A 17649-nucleotide genomic window follows, 5' to 3' on the forward strand; every position below is an offset into this window, starting at 1 on the left:
AAGGGGTTTTCTTCAGGGCCTTGTTGTACTATATTCACCTGGGAATAGTTTAGAGGTTTAGCTTTGGCCCTTTCTAGGCCTTCCACTATAAGATGGATGACGTGGCGTTGACGCCATTCATCCTCCCCGCCATTTTGATCCCAAAGTGGACTGGCCAAAAGGACTGCCTGTGTCGTATGGGTATATTCATTTCCTCATTTCCAGGTGCCATGAGTATTGGGGCTTGTTGTAGATGGAAATCATCTCCAACCTGAGTGGCCTGGGCCCCCCATTGCTTTTATAATGAGGAAAGAGTCTGGTCCAGGAGAGGCATGCTGTCCTTCTACGCCAATTCAAAGGTTTTGATCACAGAAATAAAGACCTGGATATATCATTCTGGGGCATCAGTATGGTTACCCAGATCTTTTTTAATCTCCCTTAGATTTGATAACTAGAAGGAGACATAGACTAGCCCTGTTCCTACCACTGCCTGTTGAAGAGGGAACCATCCATTAGGAGGTCCTGAATATTGGGGTGTCTCAGATGGTGGGGCAGAGAGTAGAGCAGTACAGGGAACAGGAGGAATGGGGGCCTTGTCACTGGTAAGGGGCTTTTTTCATCCTCCTTTCCCATGTTTATCCCATGGCTTACAAAGAACAGCCAGTGTTTGAGTATCTAGATAGCAATATGGAGCCATTCTGGGTGGTCTCACAGATAAAAGAAAAACTGTACATAGGGGACCTCAGTCCACTTTTCCTCCCTTTTACAGAAAAGGTTTAATTTAAGTATGGTATTATAATTTAAGGAGTCTTCTGAAGGCCACTTCTCTTGGTCACCCAAGGGATATTGGGGCCAGGCCTCAGTACAAAGAAAGATGAGGGCTTTTTTCTTGAGATTATTAGGGTCAAGGTCATTCCAACATTTCAGTAGACAGGCCAGTGGAGACTGCTTGTGTACTGAGGCTGGAGGACTGGAGGGGGCAGGTCTCATTTAGAAAACCTTGTCAGATTCCCCTTTTGTCAGCATCCCGACTGGGGATTGACCTGATTAGAGCAGGAATCCCTGTCTCCTGATTTCCTTCTGCTATCTATGGCCAGGACTGAAGTAAATGTAATGACTGGTCGGACTGGGCCACCCTACTAACACAGTGAAAACCTCTAGGATCCTGCCTTTTAGCCTTATATCACCAAAAGAAGGCAGCCAAATGGAAGGCTACCTCTTCAACAAAAGGATGAATCAACTGGAGAAGTGCCTGTAAAGTTAGAGAAGGGCACTCAGAGGGAGTCCAAGGGCAATCATAGTGTCACAAAGGGATGACTAGCGTCAATATTTGGAGGAAACTTTTTATGCTGAGGCCAAAAGTGTAGGAACTTTTAAATGAGGTATGGAGACCATAGCAATGCCCATTTCTTCAGCTGTTCCTGGAAGATTACGTTAGTGCTTCTTGGGGATTGTAACTTTGGGATAAGAATTAGTTCTAAGGGCTAGGTTGGTCTGTTGGGGTCAGGTTGGCTATTTTTCTGTGATTTACTGTGTCTGGTAGTTACCTTTATTTTCCCTCTCTGAGTCTCTAAGCAGCTATCTGCTAGCTCTGTAAAGTTGTGAGCTTCCAGCTAGCTCTGCAATGTTTCCTGAAACTGTGACCGCATTCTGTAGGGGGTGAGGGACAAATTCTGTACATGTTTAACCCAGCTGCTGACACAGATCAAGGCTCAGGGCTTTGAGAAATTATTTCCCCTGAGTCTGCTAGCTTAATAAACTCCCTGCTTCCTGTAAAAATGGTTTTGGTGACTTTGTTTCCCTCACGATTTCCCACAACAGGTCAGGTTCGGGCCCTCCCCCACACCTGAGATGAGTGACCCCCCTCTGCCCAGGCCCACCCTTGTAGCCCACTCACCCTCCTCCTGTGCACATGCATCTCTCTCATCCCTTTTTGGAGGAGTGGGAGCAGGTCGCAGTTGTCATTGTGCAGCTGATAGCTGCAGTGGCGACTCTAGATATCAGCTGGGCCCTTCCCATGGATTGCCTTAGCTGCAGCAGGCAGTGCTGCTGACAAAGAGATCCATAGCTACATTCTTAATTTCAGATTATGCCTCAGACTGAGTCTTATCCTTGAATAATTAGTCAGTGTTTTGTTTTGTACATATTTGTCATCATAGGGAAATGCATATCTCATTCCTGAAAATTTAAGAATTTCTGGATTATTTGTCTTTATATATTTGCATAGAAATGGGCCAGTTCTTTTCTTGTCTTGTAGTACTTACCTAGTGGAGTTAATAAACAAAACCTCTAGGCAAATGTTGTTTCAAAAATCCCTATTCCCCTAAATCCCCCATAGGCATTATGCTTATTATTTGCCCTCTAAGTTTTAAAACTTTCAGTGTCCCAAATATTTACCACTGAATGATATCTGTACTTTCCCCACTTTTTCTATCCTGCAATAAATGTTTCATATTGGCATTTTACACAATTCAATGGTATAACTCAGTGTATTTTGTTGGGATAGCACCCATTTCTCATACTATTTTTTGAATAACATCTGTTTTGTTGCATAACAACTATCACCAAAACCTGAGTAGTTGACAGTAATGAATTTTCTTACTGGAGTTATATGTAGGTAGACTCTGATCACTATGGCTTTGCTTATCTCTGTTCCACGTCAGTTTTCATTCCAGAAAATAAGTTATAGATGCAGGGTTTACATAGAACAAACCCATGTCAGATGGGAAGATCAAGAGACTAAGAGGTATTGTAACATTTTTTTTTTAAGAAGTCAATGTTTAGTTTCCAGGATAGAGTTCCAGAGGGTTTTTTTGTTTGTTTGTTTGTTTGTTTTGTTTGGGGTTTGAAATCAGGGCTTTTTGCTTGTTAGGCAAATGCTCTATGGTTGTAACCCCACCTCCAACCCTGTTTGTTTGTTATGTAGACAAACTTCTTGTGCTTTAACAGTAGTCCCTGTAATATTCCTCTGTGTATTACATTACAGACAAAGTCCACAGTAGTGTCTGTGAATTATGTATTGATTGTGTTAATCAAATTTAAGATTTGTTCCTGATAGTTATTCTTCAGAATTTATGTAGGTAAACTTATTACTATGCAAATGTGGTAACCAAAGGGTGCAGAGGTTAAGTGACTTTTGAAGAGTGATGCCATGAGTTAGTGTCTAAACAAAGGAAAGAATTCTCATTATTAGTGTAAAGTTTTGCACATCCCTTTATGCTTTTTACTTCAGAAGAAACATGAACTTACTTTTTAAAAAGTGGAATTTTTATTGTTGCTCATGTTGTTAATGTCAACAAGGATGGACTTCATCTCCTTTTCTTGATTCTCATGTTCATACATAAATATTTGTCAGTTTAGGCTAAGTTATATAGCATGCTTACATCAGTTAATTTAGACTAGGTTGTGTAATAATAACAAATGACTCCATAATCTTGGGCTAAAGTAACAAAAGTTTATTTCTCACTCAGTTCATGCACACTATAAGGTGGCTATGGTCTGCTCTCTGCTTTTTCTTCCAAAACTAGGAATGAAACAAAATGCTATCTAGGATGGTACTGGTTTGTAAAAACAATAAAGTAAATGCTAGAGTCATAGAATACCTCTAATTTGTTTTGCTTGAAATTCACCCCAAATTTTTCTGTATGATTGCCTAAGCATGAAGCTCATGAGATGGAGTCAACCCTACCTTATGCAGATAAGGATTCGGATCAGAAGAAGGAAGGGCATCAAATATTTTTACTATAGTGAAACTTGCATAAATATGCAACAGCTCAGAGAAAAGTAGTGTGTCTGTCTTCAGTACTTTATTACATTGAGATGATAGATTTTGAAGGATGTATTATTGGAAAAGAGCCAATCATTTGTAGAAAATGGAACTCTTGTTGGCTTTATCTTGATTTGTATATAATTCTGCTTTCAAAATAGAGGAATATACTTCTAATAAATTGATCTCATATGTAAAAGCTGTTTACTTTTGAAAAACAACTACCTGAGGGCACCGGAGATGGAAGCTGAGCAAGCATTCTTTTAAAACCAATTAAAGCTTGGGGCGTAGAATCCAGCAGGAGTGAGTGTGTTCTTTTCTAGCTGTTCTACACAGAAGGCAATGTTAGCAGTGGTACTGGGCACCAGACGGCCAGTCACTGAGAACAAAACATTCATCCTCTTTTGACAGAGAAATCAAGGAAGAGGGCCTAGAGAAGTCAGGGCTTTTGGAAAGGAAAAATCTAGGAAAGAGGAAACTTTAGTATCTCAATTGCTGACAGCTGAAGCACGCATGCATAGGCAGGCTAAAAACTATTAAGAGGTAGGGTTTTCCTTTATTTTTTTAAATAGTCCTTTTATTTAAGAAATCATAAACTTTATTTAAAAAAAAATAAAATCCTTTTCTCTAAAAGCATTCTTTTTCATTGTTTATTCATTTATTCGTATGTGTATACATTGTTTGGTCCATCTCTCTCCCTTGCCCCCTGACTCCCCTCTCCCATACCCCCCCTCACTTCCAGGCAGAATCTGTTCTGCCCTCTTCTCCAATTTTGTTAAAGAGAAAACGCAGATGATAATAAGAAAGACACAGCATTTTTACTAGCTTGAGATAAAGATATCTATACAGAGAGATTCCTATTCAGGTTGTAATGCACAGGAGGTAAGATTTTAAAAACAATTACAATCTGAACCACTGCCACCACAGATATAGCCTTTAATTTAACTTCCTGATAAACAAAAGTTCCACCCTTTCTAAAACAAAATGAAAACTCATCAGTCCAGATTTTCATCCACAACGTCCATGATTCAATCCAAATTAACTTTATGTACAAAGAGCTGAGAGACGTTGATCCATTCTGAAGGCAGAGAAGAATCAGCCAATGCCAACCCTAAAATGACCAAATGTATGAGTTGTCAGATGCCAAGACTTTAAACAGAGTGAAAAATATGTTCAGTGAAGTGAAGAAAAATATTCTTATTAAAAATAAAATAATAAGAAATATCATTAGAGAAATAGTAGAAAAAATACAATAAAAATAATAGAAGGGCTGGATATGATCAAAATACATGACATTCATTTGTGGAAGTGTCATAATGAAAACTTTTCATACAATTTAATGTATGCTAACATTAAAAATTAAATATATGTATAGATAAGAAACAAAACGTAATTTTTCCAGGTCTGCCTGATCATTAAAATGGAGGTGGTAAAAGAGTCTAAGTGAAACTGTATAAAGCTCAGTAGAACTACCCAAATTTAAGAACAGCAATAAAAAAAGATTGTGAGAAAATACAATGTGAGGCTCAGAGTTCTGTGGGCAATTTCAAAAGGTCTTTCACATAGGTAATTGAAAATCTGGGATAGAAAGTTTTGAAGACATCATGGCCCCAAATTTCTCAGTCCAGTGAAAGACGTACACTTAAGATTCCAAAAAGATCAGCAAACCCCAAAAGGTATACATTTAGAAAGAAGCATACACAGAGACACGGGCACATCATAGTTAATCTACCAAAGGCCAAAAGTCTTAAAAACATCCAGAAAATAACATTTTACATACAGGGAACAATAAAATGATACTGAATGTGACACTGAGCAGAAAGACAGAAAATAGTGCAAGGCCATATTTAAAATGTTGAAGGAATTTTAAAAAGTTATTCTATAATTTTATATTTAATTAAAATGAATAGTTAAAGATGTTTTTAGATGACACAAACTATGCAAAATGCAAATAAAATTAATTCTTCAGGTTGAAGCAGGAACTGAGATCAGAAGAAAACTCAGGTCTTCTGGAATTAAAAAAGCATAAATGAATAAAATTCAAAGATAGTAAAAATAGTTACTTATAAAAACAATTTTATAACACTCTTGAATTATGAGGTTCATGTACAATACCAATTGCGTGGTATATACATTTAGCAAAAACCTGAGAAAGTAAGTTGTAAAAACTTTAATATATAGGGCTGGGGCATGCCTCAAGTGGTAGAGTGCCTGCCTAGCAAGTGGAGGCCTGAAGTCAAACTCCAGTATTACGAAAAGAACAATCAATATGTATTTACTCCCCCAAATCATAAAATGTTAAATAAAAGCTTAAAAATATATATAACAGCTGTATACTGTGAACAACAAAGGAGAAAAGATATTAAGAAAAATCTAAATAGAGAGATATTACACATTCATGGATTGGAAGAATCAATATTATTAAGCTGTAAACTCTCTCCAAGGTAATCTATAAATTCAATTCAATTTCAATAAAATGTCTAGAAAGCACTTTTATGGATATGACATTAGTTGTTCAGTGTATGTAGAAATGCAAACATGACAGAATAGTGACAGCGATGTTGATCAGAAGGAAATCTGGAAGACTTATATTACCAGATTTCAGAAATTACAATATCACTGTAGTAACCAAAACAATGTAGCATTAGCATAAGTATAGAGATACAGATAGAGAGAGCAGAATACAGCATCCAGAGTTATGGCCCAACACATATACTGAATTTCTTTTTTTTTGCTTGTGGTACTGGGGATTGAGCCCAGGGCCTAGTACATATTAGACAAATTCTCTACCCCTTGAGCCATGGCCCCCAACACTTTTGTTTGTATTTTGTTTTTGAGAGATTACCTTGGTGGTAATCATGTCTTCTAAGGCCATCAGCCTTCAGAAGAGAGTATGTCAGAGAGAAAAAAAGCCTAGGAAGAAAAGTGCAGCACTCAGTACTGATTTTTTTTCCTTGGGAATTGGTTGATTTGCAAACTACATCTGAGAGTCTGAGAAACCAAGCAGAATTTCTGGAAGTCTAATGAAAGTCATTGAAAAATCTACAACATAGGAGCTACCAGGTCCTATGTTTACAGGTCTCTTGTAAATGTCCAATGTTTGTTGTTGTCAAGGCAATTTCCACGTACAGCCAGTAAACATGGCAGTATTGAGAAAGAAGCAATAATTCTACTTACATAGAAGCCCACGTCATGGGTAATATTGACACTGAACTTGGAAGATAAGCTGTGTTTTCCCACTGAAGGAGTAGAGACAGTATTTCTAAGCAGAAGGTATAACTAGCAACTCAAAATATTCTGGAGAAATTCCCCCGCAGCACACAGCAGGGAAAACACAGAGGGGAGGCTCAAGGAAGTACCTAGGAGGTTCTAGTATCTTTTTAGAAAAGGTAACTAATGGCTTTGTCCTCTCAGTTTCTTTCCCATAGTTAATCTGCATGCTTCCAGAAGCAGAGAAAGTCCTATAAACTATCATTCCCAGTAGATAGTAGTTGTCAAGAAGGAATTTAAATTCCAGGAGAATGAGCACCCTTTCTTTAGAATGACTTTGTCCCAGTATCATTTTTCAAAATGAACTAATTTTTAAGTAAATAAATGAGCAAGACAAAAGTCATTAGCTTGCATTTACCAACCTCAATGCCGACCTTGGGATCAAAAAATGATTTATTTGGTCTTGTTCTGCTGATATGTAACCTCGCCCATTTCACCTCAAGTCCATCAGACTAGAGTATCCTGCCATAGACTGGCATGTCCAAAATGCTAGAAGAAATATACAATGACGATCAATTTATTTTCTATATATGGTGCTACCCGTAATAAGCCAATAATATATATTCTGCCTGCTATGTGAAAAGTTCCATGCTAAGCCTATTTTTAATGAAGAGTTGCCGCACCACAATTTCTTTGAATCTTAAAAGACCTCTGAGCTTTTCTCGCATTAAACATTAAGAACAGGTCCAAAGGGAGCTGTTTCTCATTAATTTTCCTTGAGTGTTTCCCTCCTTCTTAGACTTTCTCATTAACTTAATCTGCTTCCTTCCTTATACATAAAAGTAGCTGACACACAAAAAATCATATTTGCAGTATTGTGAATTTTACAGACTCATTTTCTTATTTTTAAGATTACTAATTTGGAATGCAGATAAAACATGCAATTAAAACAAATTACAATTGATGATTATCTCTAAAAATCTTCTCTTTTTACCAATATTGCACATTTCTTACAAAAGTAATTTCAGTCTATTCAAAGTTATTTATCAATAGCTTTTTTTCCTGCTCATAACACTGTCTTTTAACAGAGAAGTTGTATGCCTCGGCAAAGATTCATTGTGTGATACGAATATTGACTCATAGGTCATGGTTTTTTATAATTGTATGTTTTAAAATTTTTTATGAAAGTTCATTAAAAATAATTTCTAAAGGCTAGACACAAACACATGCAAACATACATACCCAGAGACACATAGGCACAAATGCACCCTATAATATGTGGTGAGAGTTTGTCATTTTTTTTTCACCAGTTTCAACTTTGTTTGTATTTTAACCCAATTCTTAATTTCCCCCTTACTTGTCTCCCACCATATGTCAACTACAAATCCTTTGATTAAAAGCAATAGAAGGAATGTGAAAAAAAAGGTAATTTCTTTTATTAACTCCTTAGTGGAAACAATCAGTCCACTGAGACAGAGGAGTCATTAGTCTGATATGAGACTTCTTAAGCAAAAGTTTCCTCCCTGTCTTTAATTTTCTGCCCTTACTGTAATTGAGTCAACCACATTCATCTGACCTTGAATGCAAATTTGTAAGACCTTGATTTTCAAAGTTGATACTCTCATCAGACCATAAAGATAAATGAAAATATCAAAATGCTTAGCACAGCAGGATAGAAAATTAGTATACATCTGGTTACTTGTTATCACTGAAAGTCATCATCTAACCTGGAACCAACTACTTAAAGATAGATTGTGAACATCGTGGTTCATGCTTATAATCCTAGCTTCTTGGTAGGTAGAGTTAGGAGGATCCATCATGGTCCATGGCCAGTCTGGGCAAAAACTTATAAAGCCCTATCTCAAAATGACCTGGGCTTGATGATGCATGCCAGTGGTCCCAGCTACTTGAGAAGTGGATATTGGAAGATCACAATCTGAGGCCAACTCAGGCAAAGCCAGCACAATACCCTATATGACAAACAAACCGAAAACACAAAAGGACTTAGGGTATGTCTCAAGTTGTTGATCATTTGCCCACCAAGTGTGAGGCCCTAAGTTCAATTCCCAGTACTGCAGAAAATAAATTATATATATGTAGATATTTATGTATGTATATGTATACATATACTATGTAAACCCCAGTGCTCCCAATGTATCCACTTCTATATAGAGATATATTTTATATAGAGACATAAATAGATATAGGTAGATTATGATGATGATGGGTGGATGGATAGATAGATATGGTGTTATTATATAATTTCTTTGCTTAAGCTATAATTTCTAAGTTATTCTGACATCTGAATCTAGAATGCACCCTGGACACATACCAAATAAAGCAGCATTAGTGATCCATTTAATGAGTCATTCTGTGTAAAGCATTTAGTTCTATGCCTGGCATATAGCAAGGATTATATGATTTTTTTTTTCTTTCTTGTTGTTGTCACCAGTTTTTCTTTCTTGTTATACCAGAGCTCAAAGCACATAACTCTGTGACTACTTACCCTTTTGTCTGAATGTCTAAGCATCTCACTTAAAACATGCAGGGCCAAATTTATAATTTTCTATTTCCAAATTCACCTTTCCCTAATATCCTCACGTGTTAGTACTTGTGATCATACCAAAAACCTAAACTATTCCTAGTACTCCTTTTCTCTCATTTATTGTATTAAATCAACAAAATTGTTGTCATCACACTAAAAATCTATCCAAATCTATTCCTCATCCAAACTGTTATCCCCCTACTCCAAGCCACTAGTGTGTCTCCCCTGATCTCTGCAATACCTAGCAATTATTCCTGCATTTGCCTTTATACAGTTCCACACAGGAGCTAACACAACCCATTAGAACAAAAATTAGCTTATGTTGTTTCCCTATTTTAGACTTCAGTGCTGTTTCACTACACTTAGAATAAAATCCAAATGTTTATCATATGAGGGACTACATAGTGAGACAATTGCTTATATCTTTGCCATTCTCTGCACATTTTTCCTTCTCTACTCTTTCATTCATCTGACTTCAGGGGCACTGGACGTGCTTGTATTCCTTAAAGACAACAAATAACTCTTTCCTGGCAATAGGGCATTTGCACTTGCTATTTTCTGATGCTGAGAGTCTCACAACTTGATCCAGATTTCTGCCTGACTTTATTCATGGATCTGCCTAAATATCATCTAAACAGAGACAGTGTCTCTGAATGATCTCATCTAAAGTAACATGCCAGGAGTAGAAAACAGTAGATCTAAAGTACCATGGAGTGTTGATACTTGATAGGCAGTGTCAGGGAAATCGTTGAAATTTTTGTGCTTCTCTTTTTCATCAGTCAAATAGGAAATTACACATCAACATAGGATACAGCAAAAATCTGAAGCAATATCTACAGGAAAGTGACTCATTAATTACATAAAACCATGAAATGTAAAATTCTTTTTATGGGTGATTGTAAACAATTGGGTACAATATTTCTCTGAAAGAATTGCTAAGCTGCAACCATCTATACACTTATATTTGTATGATGCTTTGGAATTACAATTTCACAAATGGTTATACAGTGATCCTCAGAATGATCATATAACAATAAAAACAGTACTAGGAGAATAGTGAGACCCCAAATAATAAAATTACTTGTATTCACACCCTACAAGTATTAGATTTTATACTTACAACTACAAATTTAGTAATTCTTACATAACACCATATAGCAGATCTAAATGCTACAGGAAAAAATGTAGTTTATGTTGATGAATTATCCATGGATTTCTAATATGTTGATAGAAACATATACTGAACCATTCCTGCTTACACAGGGGAAGAAACATTTTTATTACTATAGTTATAAAAACTGGTTAGGAGAGAGTTAACAGTAGACTTGAGTTTCTCAATTTGTCCTCACAAATGAGAGGCTTTCAGAGACCATAAAATTAGCTTCCCCTATTGCCAATTGCCCAGCTGCACAACAAGACAACCTACATATATTTGCTAATTGGATGAAACAAGCTTGCAATGTTTTTCTTTCTTTCTCACTAGTGACACAAGCTGTGTGAAGTTTTCCAAAGGGAATACCCTCTTTGACAAGATTTACTCCTGACAAGCTGTCAAAGCAATATAAGGCCAAGGTTCCAAGGAGTGACTATAAATGAAAATTGCTACCTTTAATACAATATGCAATCAAGACATTTCTCTAGTCATAGGTACTTGAGCACTTTGTTTTAGAAGAGACAGGTAAAAATTCATTAGTATTCTAGGTATGAGGAGAAGCATGGAGCTACTCAAACCTTATCCTATGCTTGTTCAGGGAGCATAATGCATCAAGTATAATGGTTCTAGAACATTCCCTTTATGGTCATCATTTAAACTACAGTGCATTATTTTCAGAGACACACTACACAGTTTTCAGTTTCTAAGGTATATCTTTGTTCATTGTTCAAGTGTTCAGGAATTTGTGCTATTCTCAGTCTTCTGTTAGATATAACGGAAGACACAAAAATAGGTGTTGTTTTCTGTTCTGTGGTGGCTATGGTCCAGTAAGAGTGATGACACATTTATGCACATAACCACAGGATAAAGAAGAAAGTAATAACATCTATAAACACAGAAAAAATATTGAATTTGGGTATTTTGGAAGAATGATTACTCTCATCATAGAGTCTGGGTTTTAGAGCTGGAAGATACAGATTTTCAAGTCTATTCTATTCATTTTAGACATAAAGAAAGCTTAGCCTTGGATATAAAAATAATTTCATTGGTTCCTACAGCTAATTAGCAATAGACTGGTGAGCAAAATAAGTTCTCTTAGCTCCCATCTTTTGATACTTTTTGGAATGGATGTTTCCAACAGTTGAAAATAATAACCTTGGGGCTCAAAAGAATTGAACACCTAGATATATTCAATAGCAGACAGTCAAATGGTAGCCTTATTCACCATTTAGAATCTTGGCCAGGATCAGATGTATCTGACTGACTGTTCCAGAGGAAGCCTTTGGGGAAACAGGCCATAGCATTAAGAGAAGAAACAAAAAGTAGCTCTGGCCTTTAAAGGTCTGTAAATCTTCCAGCACCTAGACTGTGTTGTAGCTCAGGATTCTGCCGTTTTGTATTTCTGTGTGAAACTTTTAACACAGGTTTCTTGAAACACTGCTTTTGTGACATAAATTGCAATATCCTGAACGGTCTTCACCCGGTGTCTGGGTGCATACTTCTTATTAGACAGCTGTAACTGGATATTGCCTAAATGAAAGGAAAATATCTAAAGCTTACATCATTACCTAATTTACTCTGACAAGTTTCTCCTTTCTGTGCTTCTCTCAGTGAAATTACATGTGCAAACTCTTAAATAACTGGCCAATTGTGTTTCTTGATTAATAATTCTTTTCCTATCCTTGTATCCCGTTTTATGATAGCTTCCCCGCCTCTTTCTTATGTGCTTTGTAATTTATGAGAGTTGACAAGTTTCTTAAAGTGCCCGATGTTAGCATCTGCAATTGTAAAATGGGGTGTCAGTTTCACTTACCCTGATAAGATTATTATGATGGGAGCGTGGAAATTTAGGGATGATATTTTATGTTCATTTTTTCCCTTACATTTACATTTTCTGTAAATAGTATGTTTTTACTTTTATGATAACCCAAATGCTCACAAATTAAAGTTTTAAAACAATATAATAAGCATATGACATATTCCCATTGTTTAAATTCCAACAGTAATAATTGGTTATACAATGAGAAGTCCCACCATCTATGACAAAAAATGTAAACTGTTGAGTAAAATTCATTAACTCTTCTTCTTTGCAAAAACCCTTTACCACATTTTCAGACTCATTGATACTTAGGTATGAACACATTACAGTCCTTAGCAGTTTCCTACCCAAGGAGTAAAAAAGTAAAAATGATGACATGTCATCTCTAGGCCTTCCCACAATAATATTCCAATGTGGAATTCTCAATGCTCTTTCTTCTTTCATCTGAATTTTAGATTGATACAATCCTTGGAAGCTACTGGGAAAACATACTATAAACTTGCAAACCTTGGGTTCCTGAATGACTATCTGAAGTAAGAGATCCTTACCTCCATCACTGCAATTAGTATAGAAGTCCCATGAGGTGGCATGTGAGCAAAAAACAAACTTCTGTTACATTTGAGCCATTATGGAATTTGGAGTCTATGTGCTGTAACATTAAGCCAATTTGAAATACTTTTGTCTTCCCAAATTAACCATTTATAGACAGAATAGACAAAGAATATTCTGTAGTAAACAAATCCCAAAATCAACAATAGTTCAACACGGTGAATTATTTCTTGTTTCTGCAAATTTCTTGAGTCTTGGTGACCACTTGGGCAGCTGTCACTGTAGTTGAGTCAGTCATCCAAGCTGTTTGTATCTTGTAGCTCTACCTTTTAAACACAAGACCTTTTCTATGAATGCTATAAGAGAAGAGAGCTGTCAGAGGTTTAACAGAGCTTTTTCAATTTTGGCAGCTCAGAAATCAGTCATGCTCATATTTCATTTCCTGGAAATAGTCTCATGGCTCCAGGTCACTACAAGAAGTTTGAAAGTATAACCTACTAATAGTCAAGAATGAAAAAAGAACTGGGTATTAGTGAACAGTCGTCATACCTACTATATAACTATTATCTACATCTTATGTATCTTATCAGAAAAATTCTATACCTGTGCAAGCATACTCATATAATTATAGATGAATGAGTGTAGCCTATAGATAGTGTTTGAAGACTTGCATTTCTATTTAATATATGTTGCAGATTAAGATACATATCATTCCTTCTTACCTGTTGCATTTATTCAATGTGTCAATTACTGGTAGGCATTTAACTTATTTCCACACACTTTCTTTTATAAACAATATTGCCATGAACATTATTTGAGCATATACAAGGAAATCTATGAGATACATTTCTAGAAATGAAATTGCTAGGCCATACTTGCATTTTTAATTTTGATATATTTTATGACATATTATAACTAATTTCCTCTTAGTGAGTATAAGTGAATTTATATTATTATCAGCAGATTAGAACACCAGTTGTTGCCCTTCAACAATGCAATTTATTATTGAAATTGTGTTCAAATATTTATTTATATTTAAATCAACTTTGTTCAACACTTACTTTGTTTCTAATATTCAGAAGTATATAAAAGTTGCAAATTCATATGTCATTACATTTTAATTATTTTATCAGAATTCACTTTTATAAGTAGAATTGTTAGAGTATGAAATATTTTAAGGTCCTTGACCGTGATTAAATTTCTTTACAAAAAGTCTTCCCTAATAATTCCAACAGAGTTATATGAGGTCACTTTATCTTCATCAATATTAAGGTTTATGATATTGTAATCTTTGTACACTTGTAAACCAGATAAATTCAATACCAGAAATTGATAATTCTATCTCTGTACTAACTAAATCATGAGAGATTAACATGGCAGATTCTATTATGAAAAATACTCTAGAGAGTATACAGACATCCCTTGCAAGGCTGATAATAGGAAGCCTCTCAAATACCAGTCAGCAAATGCTCAAACCTCTTACAAAAGTGATGTAAAATTTACACATAACCACCCAGATTAATTGCCTCCACATTACTTGTAATACCTAATACAATGTAAATGCTGTGTAAATAGTTGTCATGCCATATTGTTTCATGTACCAGAATAACAACAAAAAAGCCTGAATGTGCTCAGAACAAATACAGTTTCTTTTAAATATTTTCTATCTACTGTTGGTTGACTCTATGATGCAGAACACAGAGTCATGGGGGAAAACAGAATATTCATTTGATTCTGCATCCCTTTAGAATTTAGAACCTTTTTCAGTGTAGAATAATCACCCTTTTTAAGTAGTCTGCCATTCTTGTGAGTATTTCAATCCTATCACCTTGCTCCAGAATTTCCCTATTCCTTATATGGACAAGTACCTCAATCTGTGCTACTTCGTGATCTTCCCTGATATTGAGCTACAGAACCTGAAATAAAGAAGTTCTCTTCCTTTGGTGGTTGCTGAGAGGAAATAATGCTAGAACTGCCAAGAACTATATCTTATTTTAAAAATGAAGGATGAAGCTTTTTTCAGAATGAAAATAAGCATGCATAAGAGACAGAGAGAGACAGAGAGACAGAGACGGAGAATTGGATGGAGAGGGGAGGGAGAGAGAGAAAGAGAGAGTATTTTGGCAGTGTTGAGTAAATAATTCCTGTTGTAGACATTTTGTTTCACTCTATTACTTCTTTTTAACTTTAAGCTACCTTATTCTTTCTAGTCAGTGAGCTTCCTTTGAATAAGCTAATTTGACTTGAGTTCTTGCCATTTGCAACTGAACTAATTGTTTCTAATATACCACGAAAGCACTACACTTACATTGTTCTCTGATTGCATTGTGATTATTGCAATGTCATTCCTCATACAAACTACAAGTTTTCTTAAGTTTAACAAATATGATCCAGCAAACCTACTCCTGGGGATATACCCAAAGGAAGGCAACACAGGTTACACCAGAGCCACCTGCACACCCATGTTTATTGCAGCACTATTCACAAATGCCAAGTTATGGATACAACGAAGATGCCCCACTACTGATGAATGGATCAAGAAAATGTGGTACTTGTACACAATGGAATTTTAGTCAGCCATGAAGAAAAATGAAATCTTATCATTTGCAGGTTAATGGATGAAACTGGAGAACATCATTCTGAGCGAGGTCAGCCATGCTCAGAAGACCAAAAATCATATGTTCTCCCTCATATGCAGACTTTAGATCTAGGGCAAATGTAGCAATGTGGTTGAACTTGAATCACATGACAAGGGTAGAGCACATAGGGTAGATATAGGAATAAGTAGAAAACCTAAAACATGAAAGCGTTTGATGTTCCCACTCCAGAAGAACTAATTCAGAAACTTTAAAATGACAGGTTATCATGAGCAGGGGACCAGGAACCAATGTAAAGATCAGTTAGAGTTGAATCAACATGGGTTGTAACACATGGATATACAAAAGCAATAGTAGGAATCTCTCTGTATAGCTATCCTTAACTCAACTAGCAAAAACAATTTGTCTTCCTTATTATGCTTGTGTCTTTTATCGAACAAAATCAGTGATAAGGGCAGAACAGGACCTGCCTGGAACTGAGGAGGGGGAGAGGAGTAAGGGTGGGGAAGGGGACAGGGTAGAGAAATGACCCAAACAATGTGTGTACATGTAAATAAATAAACAAAAAAAGATAAAAATGTGTTATTTATGAGCCTAAATAAAATAAATAAATCAAAAGAAATATTTTTTCAATGAAAAAAAATAAAACAATATTAGTTCTGCAAGTGTCTTCTAAATAATCAAAAAATTTTCAGGACTATACATGACTTTAATATTATTTAATTGATTATATTACTATAAATTGGCATTTTTATATATAAATGGGAATTTTAAATTTGATGACTCAAACCTTACTGTAGTCCATCATTGCTGTTACTTGTTTCCAAATTTTCCTATTTGGTGCCCTTTGAGATAGAATAGGAAACAACAGGCTATATTTTGAGAAAATATTGAGTTGAGAAGCAGACACTTGCATCTAGATGTCTAGCCAAACTTTAGGTTTATCTAATCCAGAGTAGCTAGTTATACAACATTGAGCAAATTGAACTACTTTAGTTTTCTCTTCCATAAAATAATTCATTTGAATGACTTCTGCAGTCACTTCTGGCCTCCTTATTCTAATTAATATGAATTTTATAGTAAATTTAATTTCAAAGTAGTGTCTTTTCCTAATCTAGTCTAATTTATTCTATCTATTCAAAAATAAACTAGAGACTTTAGACATATTTTGCTTTTACTTGTGTCATGCAGCTCACAATGTAGTTCTGAACAGCCTAGGAAATTAAAACATCATGTATATTTGTCACTTTTAAATCATTAGTAGAAAAATTACATTCCTGATATCTTGGCTATTCTCGATCAAACCAGGTCTATGAGGAAAATGCCTTAGTTACATTAACAAATACGTACTTATGTTCTTGTACTTATTATAAGAACTCTAGTTCTAAATATCTTATTTAAATAATCTCATTATTTTCCAAATGATAACTGAATATATACAGATGATTTTTAGAAAAGAATTAAATCAAGCTTTCCTTTGGGAATTCAACTCCTTTGTCTTTATGTAGATTTTTTTAAGTTAGCAAACTAAAATTATGGAGTTCCTTATTTTTCATCTAACCAAGAGCCCATGAAATGAAATCTTATTATAATAGAAAAACATTCTGCAAACAGTAAGAATAGCAGCCCCAATTTTCTACTGATTTTTCAGCCACATAACAATTCTATTAAAATATGTACTAAGCATTTCTGGTGTGCAATATTGTATTTCAGATGTTGTAGATTAAAAATAAAAAAAAAAAACAGAGGCAACCTTATCCTCAGGTTAAAGCATTGTCTGGCAAAGTGTTTAAAGTACATACATGCAAAAATTCATTCAGTCATCACATGTTGAGGATCACGTTGTCTCTAGGCACCATTTTAAACCACCGTGACTACAGTAATGAACAACATATGTTTGGTGTCAGCAAATGAAGAGTGTTCATTTAAAGAAGGAAGACACATAAAAAGTAACATGAAATACTAAAAGTAGGAGGAATCACTATAGAACCTAAAAGGAGCTGTTTTTTCACAATAGTTACTCTGGTGAGT

Source organism: Castor canadensis, chromosome 5 (assembly GCF_047511655.1).
Source record: "Castor canadensis chromosome 5, mCasCan1.hap1v2, whole genome shotgun sequence".
Lineage (NCBI taxonomy): Eukaryota > Metazoa > Chordata > Mammalia > Rodentia > Castoridae > Castor > Castor canadensis.